Source organism: Ictidomys tridecemlineatus, chromosome 1, assembly GCF_052094955.1.
Source record: "Ictidomys tridecemlineatus isolate mIctTri1 chromosome 1, mIctTri1.hap1, whole genome shotgun sequence".
NCBI classification, from domain to species: Eukaryota; Metazoa; Chordata; class Mammalia; order Rodentia; family Sciuridae; genus Ictidomys; species Ictidomys tridecemlineatus.
In genome coordinates, this window is record NC_135477.1 from 112,064,727 (window position 1) to 112,081,984 (window position 17,258).

Sequence of the window (17,258 nt, forward strand, 5' to 3'; positions counted from 1 at the left end):
TGAATCCATGGAATCCGTCAGCATCAATGCGAATGAATCTCAGAAATCTAAAAAATTTCCTAAAAATCAAGTTTTATTGAACTATACCAAGGGTGGTATCATTTAAATATATTTAAAATACAATGTTGTACCTTATTTAACAACAGATCTATTCATTATCTATAGATACAGATCTATAGTTACATTTCCTCAGAGTTTTAAAGATATATACTTATATCTAAATTAAATTCTAAATATATTAAAGATATATATATATATATATGTGTGTGTGTGTGTGTGTGTGTGTGAGTGTTCGTGTGCCTGTGTGTGTTTTTAAAACTCTAGAAATGCATTTTAATAGACATTTATAAGTTATATTTGGTATCAGTAGAAATGAGGGCAGGTAAAAATGAAAGAAAATTTCCTACGTTCTAACTCTAGTAATATTTCGCTTCACACAGGTGTTGGGAATATGTGGCTGATATGTCATTCATTATTTTTTTCAATAAAGGATAGTAAAGATAGAAGTACTATTTAGAAGGTTAAAAGATTCACCAGCATTAAACTGAGAGTTTCTTAATGAAGGCTTTTAAGAAATTGAAATGGAAATAACTTTTTCAGAACGTAATTTACTGCTATCTAATGACTTTTTCATGTGAAAAATAAAATCACCTTGAGAACTGTAACCCATACAGCATCCCATATTTTTGGAAACAAAACTGTGGCTCCAAGACTCTGAAGACCTGGGTCCCCTGTACAATTCTGCCATTTACTACATGTTTGATTTTAAGGAAAACCCCTCCCTTGCAGTGTATTGTTATTTCCATATGGAAAAGCACCACTGAAAGGTACTCAAGGCTCTCTAATAACATACATTTCTACAGTTAAATTTAAGTCACATACAGCCTTTAGAAGTTATCCATTCAAAGACTTCCTTTGGGAAGAAATGTACAGACATTTGGGAAAAAGAAGCATGGGTATGTGGCCTAGGGTCACAACTCTCAATTCCCTCTAGTGAGACTTATTCAGTTCCTTTTGTCTAGAATATAAGAGAGAAAAAAAATAGAAAAAGAAAGAAAGTGAACTCTTGAGGAAGAAAGGCAGAGGGAAAGGGAAAGCCAGCAGGGCAGATAAGCCAACATGATATCTGTGAAGTAGAGTCTTAGAATCATCAAAGCTGAGTTTGAATCTTGGATCTCTAATAATTGCAGGGTCTTATGCAAACTACCTATTCCTCAAAGTGTTCATTTTCTTGTTCCATCAGCTGGGATTCTAATTCATGTTATATAAGACTACTGTAAAAATTAAGTGAAATGTAAAATAAACTTAGTTGGAGGAAGCACACTTGGTCCCTATGGAAGGAAAAATTATGGATTTTGGCTTTTTTAGTACAGTCAGCTCTAATAATTAGACTCCCTCAACTCATCTCTTGTCAGCAGCAGGTTTAGAGTAAATATTGAAAGAATTAATATTTTGATTAATGTCATTTTCAGTAACAGAAAGGTGTAAGAATCATACAAATTAATAATTTTGACCATAAATATAAACCCTAGAGCACTGTTAGTTGTGGGGCGTAATTAAATGTTAAAAGAAAAACAAATTAGGAGCTATTAAATTTGTACCATAAGTAAGTACTAATCACAAAATGAGAACTGATATATTGATCTTGTGCTTAAGATTGTTATAAAATATCAAACTATATGATTTACAGTGAGGTAATTCAACTTAAATTATGTGTTTGATGTGTTTTTAGAATGCTAATAACTATCAGGAGGCTGAGGCAAGAGAATCTCAAGTTCAAGGCTAGTCTGGGTAACTTATGAGACCCTGCCTCAAAATAAAACAAAAAAGCTAGAGATATAACCCAATGGTAAAATACATTGGCTTCAATTCCTAATATAGCAAAAATAAATAAATAAATAAATAGATAGATAATAACTACACTTTAATTGTAGAATAAACAATTTGAATCATAACTGATATTTAAGATAGTTGATAGTTTAAGAGAAGATATTGGGCTTCTGTGTGATCATATTTGATATAGGATACATTGCTTTAAGAAATTACAAATAATTCGCTATAAAATAACAATATTGCCCAACTTATCTGTTTCCTCTGATATTCAAAACATTAGTTATTTTTTAAATGTCTGAACATTCACATGAATTTTAATAAAAGAGTCTAGAAATTCTGCCTGAGTCTCAGAAATCACAAGAGATGTATCAGCAGAAATTATAATACTGAAATTCTTTAAAAAATGTTAGTGAAAACAAATGACAGAATATGTGCCAAGAGTTTAAAATATACTAAATCATTAAGAACTCAATCAGTGTTACTTATCATTATGCATAAACATAATTTATGAGTTGTTATCTATAATTTTTGAGATAGCATAATAAACAGAGGAGATATTTTATTTCAGAATGTTGATAAACATTGTTATTTTTAAGTAAAAATGGTAAAATTTTAAATATATACTAACATCTGATGTTGATACAATGTTAAATAAATAATGGTTTACAGACTTTTTATAAAACTTATAAATTTTTTCAATGTGTAATTATCAACTTTCAAGTATGTATGTGTCCACTGGGCTATAGAAGATACCACTAAGTTTTCTTTTGAATATGGAAGAGTGATCTACATGTAGTTTCAAAGATCAGACTCAATTTGACTTCTTTCTTTACTGCTTTCCAAAAATATCATTTCTGGTAACCAATAACTATTAGTCCAATAACTATTAGTATCTAAATTTCATCATTTATAAAGTGAAAATAAATGTTACCTATTATGTTTTGGGGTGAGACTGAGAATACTGCTTGTTGTGGTTTGGATGTGAGCTGTCCCAGAAAGCTCTCATGTGCAACAATGCAAGAAAGTTTGGAGGAGGTGAGAATTGGGGCATGGCTTTGGTGTATATGTTTGTACATAGCGAGTGGAGTGTCTCTCTCTGCTTCCTGGTCACCATGATGTGAGCTGCTTTCCTCTGCCACACTCCCCTACCATGAAGTTCAGCCTCACCTCAAATCCTGAGAAATGGAGCCAGCCTTCTATGGACTAAAATCTCTGAAACCATTAGCCTTCAAATAACGTTTTCGTCCTTTAAATCGTTCTGATCAGATCTTTACTCATAACAGTGAAAAAGCTGACTAAAACAGTGCCTGACCTATAAGTGCTCAATAACTATTGGCTTTTATTACTATGTTCAGGATAATTATAAAATAGTTTTATAAAGTTCCTTTAGATTTTCATAAGTGAATAGAGGTGCTGTACTCACTATTTAACAGGCACTGATGGTTGAAACCAAAGTCTTGCTACTAATATTTTTATTAGTATATGACAGCAGAATGCATTACAATATTTATTACACATATAGAGCACAATTTTTCATATCTCTGGTTGTATACATAGTATATTCACACCAATTTGTGTCTTCATACCTGTACTTTGGATAAGAATGATCATCACATTTCATCATCATTAATAACGTCATGCCCTATCCCTTCCTCTCCCACCCATCTGCCCTATATAGAGTTTATCTTTTTCTCCCATGATTCCTCTCCCTATCTCATTATGAATCAGCCTCCTTATATTAAAGAAAACATTTGGCATTTGTTTTTTTTTGGGGGGGGGGATCGGCTAACTTCACTTAGCATTATCTTCTTTAACTCCATCCATTTACCTGCAAATGCCATGATTTTATTCTCTTTTATTACTGAGTAATATTCCATTGTGTATATATGCCACATTTTTAATCCATTCATCTATTGAAGGGAATCTAGGTTGGTTCCACAGTTTAGCTATTGTGAATTGTGCTGGTATAAACATTGGTGTGGCTGTGTTCCTGTAGTATGTTTTTAAGTCCTTTGGGTATAGACTGAGGAGAGGAACCTGGGTCAAATGGTGGATTCATTCCCAATTTTCCAAGAAATCTCCACACTGCTTTCCATATTGACTGCACCAATTTGCAGTCCCACCAACAGTATGAGTGTACCTTTTCCCCCACATCCTCGCCAACACTTATTGTTGTTTGTCTTCATAATAGGTGCCATTCTGACTGGAGTGACATGAAATCTTAATGTGGTTTTGATTTGCATCTTTCTAATTGCTAGTGATGATGAACATTTTTTCATATATTTGTTGATTGATTGTATATAATCTTCTGAAAAGTGTCTGTTCAGGACCTTGGCCCATTTATTGATTGAGTTATTCAGTTTTTTTGGTGCTTAGCTTTTTGAGTTCTTTACATAACCTAGAGATTAGTGCACTATCTGATGTTTGATGGGTAAAGATGCTCCCAAGATGTGGGCTCTCTATTCAACTCATAGATTATTTCTTTTGCTGACAAGGATCTTTTTAGTTTGAGCCCATTCCATTTATTGATTCTTTGAAAAGAGATCTAAAATAGCTAAAGCAATACTTAGCAGGAAGAGTGAAGCAGGTGGCATTACTATACTAGAACTTAAACTATATTACAGAGCAATAGTAACAAAAATAACATGGTATTAACACCTAAATAGACTGGTAGAGCAATGGTACAGAATAGAGGATATAGAGACTAACCCACAAAACTATAATTATCTTATATTAGACAAAGGTGCCAATAACATGCATTGGAGAAAAGATAACCTCTTCAATAATTGGTGCTGGGAAAACTGGTAATCCATATGCAACAAAATGAAATTAAACCCCTATCTCTCACCATACACAAAATTCAACTCAAAATGGATCAAGGACTTAGGAATAAAACTAGAGACTCCATGTCTCATAGAAGAAAAAGTAGGCCCTAATCTCCATCATGTGGGATTAGGCCCCAACTTCCTTAATAAGACTCCTGTGGAGCAAGAATTATAATTAAGAATCAGTAATCCTAATATTTTCTTGCTAATTAATAGCACAATACTCTGAGGTAGACCTCTTGTTTTACTTTTTTTTTGAGGGTATGGGTATAAATATAGAACTCAGGGGCACTCAAACATTGAGCCACATCCCCAGCCCTATTATGTATTTTATTTAGACACAGGTTCTCAGTGAATTGCTAAGTGCCTCACTGTTCCTGAGGCTGGCTTTGCACTGGCTATCCTCCTGCCTCAGCCTCCAAAGCTGCTGGGATTACAAGTGTGTGCCATACTACCCAGCCCCAAGATGTAGTTTTAAAGGCCAATGGGAAGGATACATGTTTGGATGGCTTCTTTGCTGAAAACAAATTTCATTTCTTTTATTTCAATTTCCACTTAGTTTTAATATTAAATAAAAAATAATTATTATATGAGAATCACTGAACTCAGGATTCTAAATATCCAATAACCTGCACTTATAAAATCCAAATATACATTGTATACATCTTAATTATGATGCTGTTTCACCTTTGTACACTGCTAGATAACCTGACACTTGAATAAAGGGACAATACAGTCTATCCTCAAGTTAGGCTGCTAGTAGGGAGCTGCTAGGAACAGTTTCCAATGTGAAAGATGATAATATAAGTTATCTTCCACCTTGGGTGATTTGGAAACTGAGAAAATTGCTCTGGGACAGCAGATTGTAACCTGGGGCTGTATCAGTAAAACTAGGAAGTGTGTTAATCCTAAGCCTATATATTAAACACTGACAAAAACTAGTGGTTTATGACATAAATGTTTAAGTAGCCTAGAGTTTTATTCTGTTTTCAGTTTTACCCATACAGTTATGATAAACTCCCAAATAGAATACATTTATATTTTCCCCATTGTTATATTTACCTGTTGGTGACCTGCTGGGTATCTAAATCAAGAACCTTCTCTCTGAAGCAAATCAGAATTGCTACATGTGAATTTTTAATTTTCCAGTTCCAAAGCTTAGAAGAACCAATAAGCATGCAATCAATTTTAATTTAAATTGAAATCCACAGCTGTATTTACCGTAGATGGTCTTTCAGGGAACTGAATCTAATATAATTTCTTCACTTATCTAATCATATTGAAGTGATGTTTTGGCCAACCTGTTACAAGGAGAATATCTAATGAAATAGGAAGAGATGATGTTATATTTTATGATGTTCATATTGTTCTATTATTCTTCAGTTGTGAGAAATAGTGAGTCTAAGATTAAACATGTCATAGTATGTTATGATTGCTGATAAATGTACAGAAGAAAAACTGAAACTGTGGTAAGAACGGAGACACAAAATTCAGGACTGAACTAAATACACAGACCTACATTCTGTATTGCTCAGTTCTTGGGGCCAATGTCACATAAATTATAATGTGAAGGTACCTCCAGAATTATATAATTCAGTGGCCTTGTATCCAGGTTTAATAAAGTGTTTCAATAGGAAACCAGAAAAAACAGAGTATTTTTATATTGTATGGTCCAATATTATTCTACAGACTTTCAGGAATAAAGTTCTATGACTGGAAATAAAAGTGGGGTTGATACCAGAATATTAAGAACTACTAAAACACTATTGGAATGAATAACTAACCTAACATTTTTAAAAAATGATAGAGATGATAGATAGATAGATACTAGATAGATAAAGGATGGTACTTCTCAGTGCCTACCATCAATGCTCACAAGACCTAAAATAGGATTGAAAAAGTACATGTACCACAATGAGCTAAACATAAAATTCCAGTCATAATTCTGTATCCTTTCTTGATTTGCTTTGTGATGATAGTTCACCAGTCACTTAAACAGCAAATTTGGTCATTTTCTCACTGGTATATATATGAAATTTTTTTTCCAAACAGACATATCCATAAAATATTAACCTTACAGAAGTATTTGAACTTCTTGCACTTGTATTTGACATTCTTACAATTTTATATTACAAAATTCTTTGTAATTAAAAAATATTGGTTCTTTTTAGTTATGTATGACAGTTAAATCCATTTTGATAAAATGATACAGGTATGGAATATATCTTATTCTAATTAGGACCCCAGTACCTCTCCTTCCCCTTTCTTTACCCGTCCCCCTTTTCCCTTCTCTGTAGTGATCTATCTGCCATTTACTCATGATTATTTTAAAATATTTTAAAATTAATTTCTTGTCTACATAAATTTTAATATGTTTGAAAAATAAACCTTTGTTTAACTAAATAAAATAGGGATATTGAGTTTATATTTTCAACACAATCTTCATCTAAGTATTAAACTAGCTTATTTTAATCGACTTAAAACAATTTGGGTCAGTAAGCAAAGTCTTAATTTTGTATTATATTGAGTTATCTCGTAGGTTTATACTCCACCTATGCAACACATCCAGATATCTTCTGGTATTCTCATTTAACTTTTGCCACTTTTTAAAATAGTTTTTTTTTTAATCAAAGGTTTCCATTAATAAAGATACAAGGAAACTTAGGGGAGTTAAGTTATCTGTACAATAGAGGGAAAATCTAGACAGAGTACTAAAGGACAGGAAGGTTTGGGAAAGGAAATGAAAACAAGGAAGTCTTAGATGAACAAGAGATTTACATGTGTTTTGAATAGTTTATGTAGAGTTTGTATATTGTACATTTTATCTTGGTTTTTGAAAGATTCCTCAGAATGTTTTTCTTTTGTGCAGAGCTTAGGAAAAATATTTTTATACTTTTTTTCCAAGTCTCATTAGGAAATGGGGAAGTGGAAAATGGGATTTATTTTTTCCTAAAGGGTATGAGATCATAATAAATTAAATCTTATAATTCATGGTTTAGTCAAAATTTTCATCACTGTGATGAAAAGACCTGACAAGAACAACATATAGGAGGAAAAGTATATTTGAGGCTCATAGTTTCGAATATCTCAGATAATAGATGACCAATTCCATTGCTCTGGACCCAAGGTGAGGCAGCGCATCATGGCGGAAGGATGTGGTGAAGGAAAACAGCTCAGCACATGGCAATCGAGAAGCAGAGAGAACTCTGCTCAACCAGGATAAAATATATACCACAAATGCATCTCCCCATTTCTCTTCCATTCATACCCTGTCTCACTACAGTTACTGCCAGTTAATTGATTAAAGTGAATTAATTCACTGATTAAATTAAGGCTTTCATAACCTGATCATTCCAAGTCTAAAATTTCTTGCATTGTCTCCCACATGACATGTTGGGAGACACCTCATATATCTAAACCCTAACAATTCAGTTCCTGTTACATTGCATTTGAAGATAATCCTTGCTATGTTTTGAATGCAGTCTGTCTCCCAGGTGTTCCTGTATTGGAAGTTTGGCTGCTGGCCTGTTGATGGTTAGCAGTGGCAGAACCTTTAGGAGTTTGGCCTTAGTGATAAGCAATAAGGCCACTGGGGATAACACACTTGGAAGAGATTAATGTCATTCTCACAGAATCCTGGTAAATTCCCACAAAAACAGGTTTCTATAAAAACTATAAACTGAGACCCTGAAATCAATCAATCTCTCTCTCTCTCTCTCTCTCTCTCTCTCTCTCTCTCTCTCTCTCTCTCTCTCTCTCTCTCTCTCTCTCTCTTTTCCTTACTCATCATGTGATTTCTCCCAATTGCATGCATTCTGGCCTTAATGCCATCCAGAATGTTGTGGAAATTCCAGAAGCACTATTTTTTTTTTCAATGTGCTCTTATGTAAAGGGGAGGATGTGATAATGGGAAGGCACATTGACAAAGCTTCTGAATAAACCCATTACATGGATGAAGTTATAGATACTCAGTAAAACAAGTCAGACAAAAAGTGTACACACTATATTATATCACTTATACAACATTCAAGAAAATGCATTCAACATATAATGTAAGAACACAAATCTGTGGTTTCCTGGAGATAGGGACAAGTGTTAGGGAAAATATTTGGAAATGATTACAAGGAGGCAGAATAAAATTTGAGGGGAAATTAGTGTGTTCATTTTATTGACTTTTTTGCCAATTTAATAGGTATATATATATATGTATTAATTATCAAATTATACAATTTAAATATTTACATGAATAGTTCATTTGTTAATTTTATCTCAGCTAAGGTACTGAAAATAATAGTTGTTAGATAATAAAAGGTTGAAAGCAAATAAGATGGTAACTAAAAATATTTATAATAAATATGTATGCCTGATTTTTCATATGTATCAAACAAGCTAAACCACAAAAAGAAAAAGAAAAAAACACTTTTCTATTATTCAGACATTTTCTCCAAGTATTTTAGACCATTTTCTCAGTACCTCTCAAATTTTGCTTCTCCTGTTAATCATCAAAATACAGGTTAAAACCAAAATAATATATAAAATAACATTATAAATACAGTGGTTATAATCATGTTTTTAAAAAATGTTTTTGTATTTCATCTGAACATTTTTAGTGACTATTTTTAACCAGGTTGAATTTCTTAGATATAGTGAATAGTTGTGGATCTCAGATTATTCTAAGAATTTGCCTTTTCTTCTCAAAATTTATGTTCATAAAAAGTTAGTTTGGTATCCTTTTAACTCAGAGTTTGTCTGACTTTTTCTAATTAAATCTGAAAAATACTTTTACAAATAACTAAATTATCAATTTTCTGTAATTTGAAACGTCAAATGACTTTGAGTAGAAAATCGAACTTGCCTCAGGACATTTCAAATTATGTTATTGGTTTCAAGTTGCCTTTGATTGATTTTTATTTGCTCTCTTGAATATGTTGTTTGAAATTATATTTTAGTATATCGAAGGTAAGAAGGTAAATCTTTCACCTCAGTGTATAACAATGAAAATTTTAAAATCAAATCAGCAAATCATCAAAATATGTAAATTTTCATAGGAAAAGTACATGTGATTTAAAATTTTAGAACTTTGAATTTTGTACTTTTGAATAATGATGGCTGATATTGTTCTTTCATTTCTGCCATGATGCCTAAAAGAACAGTCAAATAATATCTTCTAAAAACTATGAGAAGGATTGATTTAGAAACTTAGGCTGCATTAATTTAAAATGCCTCACTGCTCTGAACAGTAAGGTCCCTTAGCAAGCAACTTCATCATTCCATGGAAACATAAAAATTGCAATTTCTCAGGTTTACCCAAGAAAAAATTGCTGTGTTTTAACCATCCACCTGGGTGATTCTTTTATGAAGTTTGAAAATCACTTTACCCCTTCACTGACAACAGAATACTTTTGAAAATAAAAAAGAAATCATGCCAATTTGTATCAATAAAGACTTTGATCCTGGTGGGGAACATAGACCATATGTCTATATGCACACACCAGACAGATCTTCACAAATGCTAAGTGGTAAGTAAGAATCTTTTTGAGGTTACTTGTCATAGACAGGGCCAATTAGTTCCTCATACTGAAATGACACTTAATAGTTTTTTTTTTCTAGACATTTTTGTAGGTTAAATTTGAATCATAATTCTTAGGCAGCAATTCCAGGGGTATAGCCTTATATTAGCCTCAGTCTAATCGGAATAATATCTGAAAACTATAAAGTTTGTCTAAGGTGGAATACACAAGAAAGAAATTTCTACCTTTCAAATTTCAACAGTTGTTTTTCAACAAAGCATGGTAAAAATGCAGAACACGGAGTTGAAACAATTGGAACTCATATCAGAATAGATCAGTGTGTTGCAGAGACTGAGAAAATGCTACAAGCTCCCAGCTGGGAAAACTTGTAATTGCAACCAGCCAGAACATTGATATAGAGATAGCAAAATTACTAACAAGGGAAAAAGAAAATTTAGGAGACAAATAGAGGAAGCGTTTTCCTATGTATGACAAGAACCCTAGTAAATATGACAAAGTGCTCGTCAAGAGCAGAATGTTGAACTGGCGTGAAGAAAATATAAAATTGATTACTACAATGACAAGCCACATAAAATGCCATAATAACAGCACAGGAACTCATTTCAAATAAAAGTGAAATAAAAACACTCTTTCAAATTAAGGGGAAAAAATGTGAACAAAACTTAACTCCTTGCTTTGGGCAATTCTGTAACCAGAAACTAGAGTCAAAAGCAATCAAAACTAATGGTAACATTATCATAACAGAAGAATACATATGGCTCTAGGGATTTCTTCAATATATACATTTATAGCGTTAGCTCCTGTAACATCAGGAAAGCAACAATCTAGGAGCTAATACCCCATTACTGTAGAATTCAAACTAAGCTATGCCATAATTTCATTTCTAAGCCAGGAAGTATCTCTTCCTTGATACAGGCATCCCAAAATGCAGGGAGGCAGGATGAACTTGAGTTATGTATTCAGAATAGCAACTCTATGCATATTGATGTTAACTCAAAAAATTTATCATTACACCTGATTACTATTAATGAAGTCTTATTCTAAAGTCAGAGAATTAAAGGGATCAGGAAGACTCCAGATTTCATTTGTAATAGTTATCCCTAGAAAGTTGTTCAGCTGCAATAGAACGACAAGAACTATGTAAGTGATTGCTAAATAAATAGTCTGATATGTACAAAGATTCATGTAGTCCTGTGAACAGCATTTTCTAACCAGTCCAATTCTGTTGCACAAGTTTTCCCATATGAAAAGACAACCATGGTACCATTTACTAGCAATGGATATACAAAGCCCTGTTGAAGTTGCTAACATAGAAACATAGAACAATACTTACCTGTAAGGAAAGTGTCTTGCTGATGTAGGAGCCACTGGATTTCAATGTTCCCTGTGATCTGAAATCAACAAAATTGGGTAGTGGCCTGGAAATTAATAACCAGAACTACGTGGAAATTGCTAGCTCAGTGGAGAGAGGCTTTTATGACTCTCTATTCTTTTTTACTGCTACCCATCCTGACATTCAGACATGTTTCTCTCACATTAGTGTTTGTTTTGTTGACCATTTTGCCTACCTTCCTTAAGCATAAGAAAAATAGTCTGTTATAATGGCAAGAGTAGTTTGTTGGTACTTGAAGAGAAATTCTAAATATAAACTTTTTTACAGTAGGGTGTTTATTGTGGGGGTATAACAAAGTATTATTGGTCACTATATGTCACTCTGTATGTTTTATTTTATCATGCCCATGAGCTCACTTTGGAAATAAATTTAAGCTGATATTTAAGATTTAAAAATTTCTTCTGAACACCAGGAGTCCATACAATGTAAAACTTCCTGTGACAGAGAAACTCGATCTTTTTTTTAAACCATAAGAAGAGAATACAACAAGCAAATATAAAGTTAAGTTCCTTATTCTAATGTTTATTGAAATAAAATATTTATAATGAATTGTTTTGATAATAAAATAAGCATAATCTTATGCTTATTTTGTTATTTCCCCTTAATTAACTCTAATGTAGCTCTAATGTGAAGATTATTTAGGTATTAGTAGATGACAATTGTGGATAACACTAACTTACTCAAGAATCAATGCCTTTATTATTCATTATGATTATTTGGGATTTTTACCAACTGTTTTTTTAAAAAGTTGTCACTATATTCTTAAACAGAGAGATAAATACGAAATGTCAAGTTATCTACTGTCTTCCCTTTCTTAAAAATCTGTGCATTCCCAAGAGCTCGTTTCTTTTCCTCCTGACACATACATGAATATAGTCCCAGTGTTTTGCACCAACATGCTCCTCCCTTTCTTGAAGTCAGCCAGGAAATTTACCCACAACTATGACAAACATTTGCAGTGATCATTTTAGAAAGTTTTAAACTATGTGACTCTCAGTTACCATCCACAGACTAGAGTTAGTAATATAATTTGTGAAAATTAGATATGTCTTGTCGATACAGAGAAAAGAGAAAAATGTATTATTTTAAAATGCCTGTTGCATACACAAAAATTTAATGTGGATGAATTTCAATAATACTTCAATATCACTAAAAGGAACAGCATATGTAGATATTATTGAAACATTATGAAATGATGTTAGATATTAACATGCTATTGATTGGATATGGTTTGTTCCTTAGGGGTTCACAGTTGATCCCAGTATGACAAGGTTAAGAGATGACATATAGTGGGAGAATTTTACATCATTGGGGGTGTGATTTTAGAAGGGATTAGGGTCCTTCTTGTGGAACCTCGTGTTGACTGTCAAGAGAGGATTTTCTATACAAGGCACAAACCTGTCCCCTCACCTCCTTCTGACATCTTGTCTGGTGATGCTATTGTTTCACCAACATACACTACCACCAATTTGATGTCAGCTGCCATGAAGTTCTCTCCAGATAGAAGATAATGCCAGTATTATGCTCTGGGCCCTTCAGAACTATATAAACCTCCTTTCTTTATAAAGCACCTAAACTCAGGCATTTTGTTGTGGTTAAAAAATGTATTCATACACAAACCAAGGGAAATTTTTGAAAAAATTTTATTTGGGCTGGGGACATAGCTCAGTTGGTAGAGTGTGCTTGCCTCATATGCACAAGGCGCTGGGTTGTTCAATCCCTTGCACCAAAAAAAAAAAAAATTAATTGCCTGAGTTAAGAGATATATCAAACTGTAATAAAAAATTGCAAAATGAAAATAAGAATATTATATAAATATAAAATGGGAGAAATGTATTACTGTGTTGCAGAAAATTTGTGAGTAAGGTATTTTTATGAACAAACCAAGTCAAAAAGGTAAGGGAATCCATTAGACAAAAAGCTAAAGGAGAATGATAATCAAATGCATTTAAAATGAAGAAAATAAATGGTTAATTGTGACGATTTCTATAGCAGAAAAGAATGAGATGATTTACAAATGATGCTAGTCAATGAATTTATAGAATAACTCAACAAATAATTATGGAGACACCCAAAGGACACAGCCTTAAATACCGGCTTCTGTGATACAGCATCCTCTTTTAAGGCCCCATCTTAAAAATAAGTTGGAGAAATACTGAACTTAGCACAGTGTGGACATGTGGGAAAGGGCAACTTGAGTTAAGTACATTTTATCAACCCACAGAGTAGAAATCACAAAATAAGACTTTAAGGAATGGCTCATTCATGAGTGAATATTGTTCTCATCATCAGCTTCATATTTTGGGGTTAAGCAGCCTGATCCAAGAACATTCTTGAGGTCACCTCTGTGAAAGCAGAACAACAATTACTTCTGACGTCTTGCCAAGAGAATGATAGCAAGCCCTACCACTGAACTATAGTTTATCCCACAAAATTCGTAGCTTATATATTGAAAAATGTATTTTGAGTTTTGTGGCTTAGTCAAATAAGGAGAGAAAGGAGGTACAAATCCACAAGAGTAGGAAATCAGAAAAAAAAAATATCCAAAAGCATTGAGAGATGTTTTTTGTTGTTGCTGTTCAAACTGTGTTTTTAAAAATTGTAGATGGTATAGTGTATTGAAATCATAAATTCAAGTAAGAAAAAGATATATAGAAGAAAAACCAAAGCACATATATTCCTTGACCTGCCCTATCCACATGCCTACTCCAAATTTATTTCAATAAAATAATTATAAGAATATCAAAAAGTCATTCCACAGAGCCATAGTGCCATGTATAATAATAAGAGCACACATACATGCATGTTGCATAAAAATAATGACAAAGCAGGATGCTCAATAGCATTGTCTTAATTTACAGGAAGAAACTTTTCTTGTTCTTCAAGTTGACACAAAGATGTCCTGTTGCAGCAGACACCTTCTTTCAGATTCTTTCAAGAAGGATGGGGCAGGGGTCTGGTGGGGAGTGGTTCATATTAATCAAGTATTCTGGAGTTTCAGGGTATTTTCCACACATTCATATCCTCAAGTTGTGGGAAAGGAGTCAACATCCTTCTGAAAGCTTATTGTAGAAAGTGAAGGTCTGTCTCTCAGGGTAACTCTCCCTGGTATTCCAACCCTTAAGAGCCCTGGCATTCAGACCAACCCAAAATATATTCATGAACATTCTAAATGTCTAGGTCTAGAGATTTATAATAAATTATGAAGAATTCATACAATGAAATACTTTTTAGGTTTAAATTTTATATTAAGGAGTATTCTACAAAGCAAGCATGTTACCAAGAGATGTAATTGCAGTTATAACACATTTTTGAAAATCAAACAGCAAAAGGTTACCTCCTCTAAGTCTAAAGAAACAATTTTTCAGCTCTGATGCCAGCCACTGTGCAAAGAGTGACACTCAGTTATACTGAGAACTTATTGAGTCCCAGATTGTCTTATCTAGTCAGATTTTGCATTTGTGATTTTGTTTAGCCATATCATGTTACCTTTATTTCCAGAATGCATGATGAAAACTAAATGTTAATCTCTGTGATTCAATTTACACAACAGTTTTTTTTCTTGTGTGAATGAAGTGTACAATTTTGCCAAAAGAAATTTTCACTATTTGATATTTCATGCTTCATATGTATATACTCTTATTTAGATAAATAGATAGAATTTTGAGGAAACTGTTGTGCAATTTTAATCAGATACTATATTTCCTTTAGCCACAAGTGAATACTTCTCTAAATTTTGGAGGTTGTTGAGTAAAAAAAAAATGAATATATAAAAATTTATATAAAATGAATGAGTATATTTTTATATGGTCTTCAATACATTATTAATCTAGTTAATTATTGCAGAATTACATTAAATACCTACTAATCTTAAAATACTTGATTCATATTATGAATAGTATAGTGTATCTTTATCCTCAGGGATTTTGCAGCCTAGCAGAATTGAGGAGAGGTACAACCATATTAAGCAGGGTATGCTAAGTATCTTGAGATTTTGCAAATTGCTATTAAAGTATACTCATGTCCTTTGCCAATAAATTCTAGTAGAGAGGATTAGGGAATACTTTAAAGAAAAAGGAGTATTGAAATATAAAAGTTTAGTATGTTTTGATCAAGTGAAAATATGGGGAAGTTAATTTATTTGTAGGCAACTGAAAGCAACCAAGTCAAGATAGTTGAAAGCAGGACGCAGGAGCAGAAATTAAAGTTATGAAAGAATAGGGGGTAGAAAGATTTTTGTCAGGGTTGAAAATGTAAGAGGATGAAAGGCAGATCTTTCATTTAGTTGCATAATTTTTTTTCATAACACACTTTGTAATCCATTATTTTGTATTACTTGAAGTAAGCTGCATTTTGGAGAAATTTTCAGGAATATGTTTCATTGTTATCTTTAGTGCTCTATTGTCTTAATTATCTATTAAGTTATACATCCTTAAAAAAGAATATTAAAACATGATTCTCCTCTACAGATGGAAGACCTAGACTGCAGATATCACTATTTGCCCTCTTTCCTCAAATTGGCTACCAATAAAAATTTCCTTTCCATATATTTCAGAACTTGACATCATCCATTCTTTTGTTTACAAATTATTTTTTTTGAAAACAGACTTCCAAACAGAATACCAATCTAGCTGATGCAGGAATTCTGTTCATAAAGGTGTTTCACAGGGGTAACATGGCAGAACACAAAGCCACTTCTAGGTCTTCACATTCATAGAGAGCAAAGTTTCCACCTGTGTAATTCTACTGATTCCTCTGGTCCAACTGAATTTTATTCTGTTTTTCCTTAAAAGTATTGGAAATGCTTCAGGTCTCATTATCTCATCAGCCATCCTCCAAACCCTATAAAATAATGAAAAGCAAAACAGCTTTTCATAGACCTTCACTTTAATTGATTCTCCAGAGTATCTTTGCACTGCCCCATTAAAGTGGTGTTGTTGTTATGATGATATTTCTCAGCAGGAGCGTGCTAAATAACTGATTAATATGCAAAGCAGTAAAAATGTACCTTTTGCTGCTAAATAGGCCAATCCCTGCCATCAGTCTACTGAAACAAAACAAAAAAATGTTCAAGCATCTCTTTCTGACAAAAGAATCCCAAATGCTAACACATTCATAATTTTATGGTTAAATCTACCAATACATTTGTCAATTTTAAAACCTCGTGCTAGTCACATGTGAATATGTATGTATGTGACTGTGGTTGTGTGTGCAAGTGACACAATAGTCTGCTTTAGAATTTGAGGCAAATACTTGAATGTTACTTCTTTAAACTGAGGATTAAAACATTTCTATAATAATCTCATTTTATCTGAAGGTTTTATTTATAGAATGCCTTTTTTTATCTTGCTCGGCATTTTAAGAAATAACTATAGTCTCTTTTTAAATTTCCTCTTAAGGTCCTGTTTACACTTAAGAAAAATAATAGATAAATAGAAGACAGATGGTTTTGTTAGTGTCCTGCTCTGCAAATTATAATCAAACAAAACTATAGAGACAAACATAATTTAAAAAAAAAAGTACAAAACTTCAGCCTTTTCAACTCATGAACTTCACATGAGTTTTACCAGAGATTTTAAATAATATAGCAAAGCCTGAGAAAATACTTTCAGGAGGGAAGCCAACAAGATTCCCCCCACTGACTGTGGCACATGCACACAAGCTCTTTCCTGAATT